The sequence below is a fragment of the Aulostomus chinensis genome, chromosome 3, assembly GCF_037954235.1.
Source record: "Aulostomus chinensis isolate RoL2024-O1b breed Wild chromosome 3, RoL_Achi_v1.0, whole genome shotgun sequence".
In the NCBI taxonomy this organism is placed as follows: domain Eukaryota; kingdom Metazoa; phylum Chordata; class Actinopteri; order Syngnathiformes; family Aulostomidae; genus Aulostomus; species Aulostomus chinensis.
The window spans coordinates 12,039,671-12,048,016 of NC_141322.1; the positions used below are offsets into that span (position 1 = coordinate 12,039,671).

The following is an 8,346-nucleotide window of genomic DNA, read 5'->3' on the forward strand; positions in this document are numbered from 1 at the left end:
TCAGGTCTCTTAAAATTATCCGGAGAAAATCAAGACCTTCCTAAACTAAAGAGATGCCATTTGCTCCAGGAGCACATCTGGTCTTTACTCAGATTAAACATCCCGAATGTGACCTGAGCTGGAAACGATTTGTTCAGCAGCAGTACCGTCTCTCCTGCCAAAAGGCACAGGGTGGGGTGATTGTGTGTGTGTGTGTGTGTGTGTGTGTGTGTGTGTGTGTGTGTGTGTGTGTGTGTGTGTGGTGGTGGTGTGGGGGGGATTCTAGAGATTGTAGCAGGCAGCATGGGAGGGTGCCTGTCCCTTCTCCCCTGGGTTGCTACATCCGACCCATATCTGGCTAATGCAAAGCCTCCTGTAAACACTGATTTAAACACTGGAAATGGACTCAACAATCACTCTGACAAGAATGAACAGAGTGGAGCAACGGAGGAGGACATGACTAAAAGGTGAAAATAAACTCAATGTACATCTGTGGTTTTGATTTCAGTGGACGCTTGTGAGGGTCTTTGATGGATTTTTGTTCTATTTTCGGCGGTGTCCACAGAAAATGAATCATTTTTGTATCTGCCTCCGTCTCCTCCTGCTGTTTATTTAATACTCTTTAAAATGTCAAAAGAGGTATTGATTTTATTAAAAAGCCCAAAAGACACAGGATACAGATGTGGGTATTTGGAACCGCACATGGAGTCTTGTTGGAAAATACTGGATCTGCTTCACTGCGTTACACTGTATCATGCAGTATCACAAATTTTCCATGTGCTCTTAACATTTAAAAGTTGCTGGAATATTTATTGTACAATGATCTCAGGGAGAGATTCAGATTTTGCCCACTGTTTCTGTATAATTACCAACATAAAACAGTTGCAACCTTTCATTTGTGAATCCAGCAAACAAGGAGCTGAGTCCAAACTGGTGCCATGATGCCTTGCTATGTGTTTCTTTCACCAAACCTGATGGTCTACAATAAACAGATATCTATTTTCTTGCTGAAATTGTCTAAAAATAAAAAGAATTATTTTGTCTGACTCATTCCTCCGAATGCTTCCGTGTCTGAGGGAAGGTTCCTCTCAGGGGGACGTTGGGCTCCAGCTCTTAGCTGCCCTTCAGCCTAAAGGGCACTTAGTTTGCATCCTTATCAGATAAAAATGAAAACTGAAGGAATCATCAGCATAAAAGCTTTAAACTAATGAGATGGAAATGATGTCATTAGGTTCATCTGTTGTTCATTTAGTGGCCGTCCTTGAGTACCCACTGGGCTTAATGGGGGTTGAACTGTGAGCAAACACTCACCTCAAGATTTTTCATCTCCCTTCTCGGCTCCTTGGTTTTGAATTAATAGAACGAACCGCTGAGTTGTACTGTGACACCGATGCAGAGAAACCTCACCGTGCAGGAGGAACAAATAAACACTTAATTGTTTTTTCTTGGGTCAGCTGTGGAAGACAGGATGACACATTCCTGTTCCTACTATTTGAAGCAGATACAATTCTATGCTGGCTTAATGAAACATTTAGAATTTGACCTGAACATAAAGCTGTTTAAGTTCCTGCAGTCTTTCGTGCGACACTTCAGGTGTATCGTATATGTGCATATGGGTAAAAGCTGGTTTCAGTTACATGAAGCTTCAGTCAAAAGACTTTAATGGCTCAATATAGATTATGTCAAAATGACAGAGGAGGTCAAACCCTGCTTTAGCCTGGAGATTCTCAGGATTCATCTGGTTCAATCCTAAGAGGCGCACAGTGCATTTCAGAAACATTTACTATTGGAGGCGCTAGGAAAGTCTTTGTCAGCTTAATTTGTATAGATGAGACAATCTAGTCCAGCTGAACAGGCGCCACGAATGACACGATGACATCATATTCCGCACTAAATCAGTCAGTGGTTTTGCATCTTGATTGATCGCTTCATCTGCAAGTTCACTTGTAGTAGAACTTGTTCAGTTCAGTACAAAATGAGATAAACAAGTGCGACCCGATAATGGCTCCAGAGCGTCAAGTCACTGGTTTAACTCCTGACTGACCAGTGAGTAGAGAGAGAGAGGAAACAGTATGATTTTTGAATAAAGACATAAATTCACCCTAAACATAATCTTCAGTGTAAAGTTTTGGAGTTTACTACTATAGACATACTTCATAAACAAAAATGGACTACTTTTACAAAACTGGTGAATGAATCAACGTTGGTTGTTCGATGTTACTGCCATGGGCTTCGACCCAGGCCGGTCATATGGCCGGATGAACCTTAGCAGAGCAGCTGAATGTACAGGAAAAGGTAAATGAAACCTATCCATATGTTTTGTTGGTGTTTGACTTTAATGTGAAAGTCAAACCTACATGTCCCTCCTCTAAATTATATCTTTCATATTTGAACCCTCCAGAGAGAAATTTCACTTGTCCTGCCAAATATGATTTCCACTCTTTCCGTTTTCGTCCTGTCTTCCTCCTGCTTCCAGTCTTACCTGTTCTCTCAGGCACAGACCTGAACGCTGATGACTCAAGCACAGCTTCACCAAGGATGAAGAGCCTCAAACTGACTTTTTAAAAAAAAAAATTTAAAAATTTTGTACAGAATGCTAGGTCATCAAGCCCCTCCACAGTTGTACAGAATCCCTCAAAATCCACCGACGGCTGGTAGAGTTGGGGGTCATGCAGGAAAAACAAAGAAAGCTGGTCCCGGCCTGGAGGATCACATGTCCCCGCAGGTTTATCACTGTCTACCACTCTGACGTTACACTGTGTCAGCTGGTTTCCAAAAATGATTCCAGCTGCTTTGTTGGGCTTTTATCCACTTTTCTCAAGTGAAGCTTCCTTGAGATTTCCCATTGATCAGCTCCACATCTCCGGTTCAAGTACCTGACCATAACGATATTGTGTCTTGGGTGCAGGTTTGGATAATAAGTCAGGGAGGACTAATGCCCCTCGGGATATTCAAGCACTTTTGTGTACCGATGGGCCAAAGAGACAAAGTTTGATCGACATTTAAATAAAACATATTTATTGTTCTTAATAACTGAACACATTTTTACAGGAAAAAAATTCTTTGTGTTCATTTACTTCATGCCACCTCTATCCTCCTGAAGCCATTCATCTGTATTGAAATCAGCATTATTGCTGAACTTATAGGAGTCAGAGTTAAAGCTAGCCAGCAGCTCATTTCTATCTGTAAAGTACCTTGCGGAAAAGCAAGCTCTCTGTGCCAACACTGGTCTGAGGTCAGCACCCGAGAATCATGCTTACATAGAGAGTCTTGAGTGAATTTTTATAGGTATGTACACACAAAGTGTACGCTTCTCTTACTCCTCCTACCACAACTGCGTTCTGCCATAATGTAACATTCAACTGTGAGAATTTGAATATTCTTTTTCCCAAATGCGTCCGTGTTGTATCTCCTGGGTGGGGAGGAGGTCGTGTGGCTCGGGGCCCACTTGGCGAATTCTGAAGTTGCTCAATATCACATCCATTTTATATTTCATGTGTATCAGAAATGTTTGTCACTGGATGTGATTTTGTTGGTCTTCTCTGTACATGCAGCACTGTTACTGCATGTCTGTCCATCCTGGGAGGGGTCCCTCCCCTCTGGTTTTTCGTGACTTGTCTTTTTTTCATGTTTCATTTTTTTATTTTGAGGGAGTTGACACTGGATATATCTACAATTTTAAACATAACAAACATAGTCTGATTTTAATATTCTTATAAATTACCGATTTACTTGCCAAATCACGCTATAGCAGAAAACTGGTCATTACCGGAGACCGAGTCCGCATTTCTGCAACACGTAGACCTGACAGCTGGGCAGAGCTCTGATGAAAGAAAGACCAAGAGAAAACTGAGAGTTGATGTTTAACTGAAAAACAGATTTTGAGTAAAAGTACTTAACCCTAACATCAAAAAGAGATGTTAATTGTCATGTTTGGAGCCCGTAAAAGGATTTTATAGGTAATTCCTTCCCCAGCAGGATGACCAAATGAATGAAATATTTGTTGACATCCATACAGTACATGAACCCTCTTTATATGTGCCTGTCCTCTTTCCTCAGGCCATGTAAAAAGTGGAGCAGTTGCAGATGGCTCGTTTCAGGAAACCACGGGCCCAAAAGGGGTCCCTCTCTGCTGTGCATTTAGTATACAAACTACAAAGGCAGGCTGCGGTCAGCACACCCTTGTGAAAGGGGCTAAAATAGTGTCAGCAGGATGTCCAACAGACTGCAAGCAAGCAGAGGAGAGGGAAAGAGACCTGCATGAGAAGGAGAGGGAGCATACTCGGTACACCACTGATTTATGATCTTTTCTTTCAACAATGTTCAGGACTTTGATTTAAGGAAATGGGGCTGAGTGAGAGAAATCTGGTATATTGAGAGTCGAGAGGCTCTTTTCTTCATAAAAACCAACACAAACATGCCCAAGTTACTGCCTACAGTAATTACATTAGCAAAGAGTGTCACTGGCTCACCTCGGAATTTTGCAGAGTTACAGGTCAAAGTTTAAAGCACATCTTAACGGCTCTGTTGCTCTTCATAAGACTTGATTCTCCAGCAAACCCCAGCCGCACTCCTCAGCTGAAACAGCATAGCTGGCACAGTGATTTGATCTTTTATCTTGTAAAAGTTAAACGTTATTAATAAAACAGAAATCTATTGCATCACCAACCAACAAGGGGACCTCTGATCCGGTTCCCCGTGTTCCCCCCAGCTTGGTTGGACATCTGTTCAGACAGAATTGGCTGAATTTGTACATGCGCAGCCTTTAAGAGGTTGTGTGTCCTGGTCTCTGCACTTACACCTCCTCAGGTTGGTCAGGCACCTGTTCAGGGAGACGAGAAGTGGTGGGAACAGCCAAAGGTGGAATTCTACGCCGTTCCATGAAAGACTCTGCGGACGACAAGGGGTGACCAGCAGTTAACGCGAACCTCGCTCCATGATAGCTGGAAAAAATGCACTAGCAGGTTTGAACCCTTCTTGCTAGCATGTCCACCTCACATGCAGATGGTTGTGAGCTTGTGTGCAATGGCAGGTGATGCTTACACAATGCAGGTTACATCAGCATTTAAACATTTTTATTTAAGGTATTCAACAGTGACAGAAATGCTGCTCCTTTATGTCGGTCGGTCGGCGGTTACGTTAGGAAGTCAGTTGGAGAGTTTTCAAACCAATAAACAGGTTTCAAAGAGTTAAAGAGTCAAGCATTAGTTACAGTTTGCCTCAACCTGGGAAGATTGAAAACTAAAAATGTGGACTCACTGCATTCTGGTAACAGGTTCATTATATTCTTATTTCAAGAAAACCAGTCATTTTCTTGACTGTAATTTATCTGTGTAAAAGATGGGGACTGTGGCTTTAAGGAAGTCAGCGGGCTTCACATTATATTTAGTGTAAATTTGTTTGTGTCAGCAAGACACCTCCTAAAATCTGTGTGTGGTGTTAACTTGAATACACTGCTTCTGTTTTGCTGACAACCAGCATAGCTGTGTCTTTCTGAAGTAGACATGTTGACAGCTCAGCACCGCAGAATCCTCCATTTTTCACACTCATTAGATACAAGCCTTTGTTTCACCACCAGTTTGTTGCTGCTGCTGTCAGGTTGCTTATCCTACCGTAGTGGCATTTTGAGGTGAGGTATGTATCTTATGAAAATCTGTCCTCATTCATTGACTAATGTCAAAAACAGAACCTCCCACACAGGCAAAAAGAATGCAGCTTTTTGCCTCTTCAAACTCAGTCATATCACATGCTGCTTCTCACTTTTAGGATTGTGTTTTGTGTCAAAGTTTGCATTCCTGTAATATTAAAACATTCTTGAGCAGATGTTTTTCAGCCAAGACCTTAAAGGATGTGATTAACAATGGGGTGCCACAAGAGATGGATGAGATGAAGTGAGCTTGATATTTCTGAAACTATCACTCTACCTCCACGCCTCAAAAACAACAAAGCTCAAACAAAAGCCACGTCATGCTTGCTTTCCTATTACTCTGTATATTTCTACTTTTAACTGATCTACAGATTACTACAAAAAGCAAATGTTGTTATAAGAGCTTTATCAGATGTGATGTACCTGTAAGAGTCAGAATGTTAGTCTCTATTTCAAAATGCCTGGATCTGATTATGCACTCAGAAGATCATTGACCCTCCTCACTCTGCTCAAACTACAAAAACAAACCATATTCAACAACAATAGATTCAATCGGCTTAAATTACCGTCATAACATCTGACCAAAGGTGCGACAGAGGACTCAAGTCCCACAGGCGACTCAGATGAGGTGAGAACAAACTCAAAGCTAATGTGTGATGATGTGACCTCAGCTGTGCGACGCCAGCGCTCCGACCGGACTGAAACTGAACCTAGGAGGCAACCCAAGTGGGAGGTAATGTGAAATCATGATGGCCAGAGCAGGGTGAAAGTCAATATCACGCATTTGTAACTTTACCATCTTTATATCAGTTGTAAATGTGTGAGCAATTGACCAAAAAAACAAAACAAAACAGGTAGTGACTTCTCTTTGCAGCATCTATTTTATGACGCTGCATTCAGATATTCTGGATTTCATTCTGGTAGTATTATCAGTTTCATATCTATTTCAGTAAGTTCAATCAAGCATGGATGCTCTGGATGTGCAAAAAAAAACCTACTGAACTTTACTGTCTGATTGAGGGAAGCCTGAAATTCTTATCGGCATGACACACACAAGCATCTGTTCAGCATTTCTTATTTCCCTTCATTAATAATCACAGTCTGACTATGACAGGTCACACTGCTCAACTGTCATACGCTTCAAGTGCAATCTGCATGTTCAGGTTACTTTGCTTGTACCAGGAGGTATATTGGTTTTGCAGCCAGCAAGATCATGATACTCATTTTTTTACACACGGTTACCAAATAGATGTGACATGACAACCCTGCTAAAACACCGTCGACGACCCTTAAACAGCGATAAAACAGACAGGCCAACGACAAATTGATAAAATACTAAAATGATAAAAAATGCTCAAGTTTCCCTCTATCAGGGCAAATAAGAAGAGCAGGGAGCATAAAAACAACGAATCACTACAAATTGCAAATAATATCTCATAAAAATATCTTCTTGAGTTAAGACAGGATAAAATACACTTAGAACCTCCAATAAATCTGTGCAGTGTAGAAACGACAGTAGGCCTCATAATTTATTTGCGTCACATTCACAGTTCATGTCTCGGGGTTTGTTTGTTTTTCTTTTTCTTTTTTTTTGGGGGGGGGGGGACTGGCGGCAAAAAAAAAAACAACCAAAAAACAACCTTCATTTTGTCTTTTAATTTCCAGGAGCAAAAAATATCTTGTCAAAAAAATTTAGAAGATGAGATGAATGGTCTTCACATTACCTACACATAAACAGTTTAACTTATCACAGACCCACCCCCCCCAGGCCGATCCTGTCGCATATTTGATGCTTTCTGCAGCGTCTGCACTATTCTGTCAGAGTAGTTTTAGGCGTTACTTGGTGCTGCCGCGTTAAAACCGTAATGCGATCAATCAGATTTAGTGAAAACAATTTCTTTGTTAAGTGATAATCCTAAATTGCTTCTGAACGATTAGAGTGAGACCCATTTGAACTCTAACCAGTGGAAAAAAGCGTTCCCTCTGGCTTTTTAAGCCAGTGGTGGAAACATCTCAGGTGTCACATTAAGTAGCTGGAGTTGTGCTGATGACAACCGACTTTATTCATTTAAATATTCCGTCTAGCAGAACGTGTCTGTCTCAGGTTTATCACACAGAGGTGGCATTGGCTCGAACATTATGATGTCATTGTCGACCTTCTCTCTTTAGACGTTTGTCATTCGTGTGCAAATTCTAGATTTACGGTCAAAACTGTACTTTGTGCACTCACGGTGACCCTTGACTTTTGATCACCCAAAACTGTTCATGCTTGAGTCCAAAGGAGTACTAAAGTATTCTCATATTACCGCCCAACACCGGGTCAGACAGACTTTGATCTTTGAGCGCCAAAATCTAATAGTCCAAGTAACTAAAAAAAAAAAACTGAAGAAATTCAATCAAGCTGTTACTGTGATATCACAGTCACAAGAAGGCGCAGACTACACAGAAACACAATGCATAAGAACCCAACCGTCTCTGTCACGGAAGCATCAATAAACCACCTTTAACTTAGGCAAAGGACTATGTTAATAATTCTATATGGAGCAGAGTTTGACGAGAGAGACGACTGTTCACATCCTTCTACCTGCCAGTCAAGACCATCTCTTGGAAAAGATTTTCTTCTAAAAGCAATAGGCGACTGAATCACTTTGACTTACCATCATTAAACCTAAATGTAGATCTTTCAGTAGCATTCCTGGAATAACAGCATGTACACGATA

The 8,346-nt window shown here is 41.2% G+C and overlaps 1 long non-coding RNA gene across 1 annotated transcript; it reads right to left on the reverse strand.

Annotated features, from left to right (window-relative positions):
* Nucleotides 1-3,592: 3,592 nt before the first annotated feature.
* On the reverse strand, nucleotides 3,593-4,765 carry LOC147267689 (uncharacterized). Its single transcript, XR_015112279.1, has 4 exons — nucleotides 4,649-4,765; nucleotides 4,452-4,557; nucleotides 3,749-3,802; nucleotides 3,593-3,649 (listed from the first exon to the last, which is right to left on the reverse strand). It is a non-coding gene; the product is annotated as an uncharacterized LOC147267689 (long non-coding RNA).
* Between the last annotated feature and the right edge of the window lie 3,581 nt (nucleotides 4,766-8,346).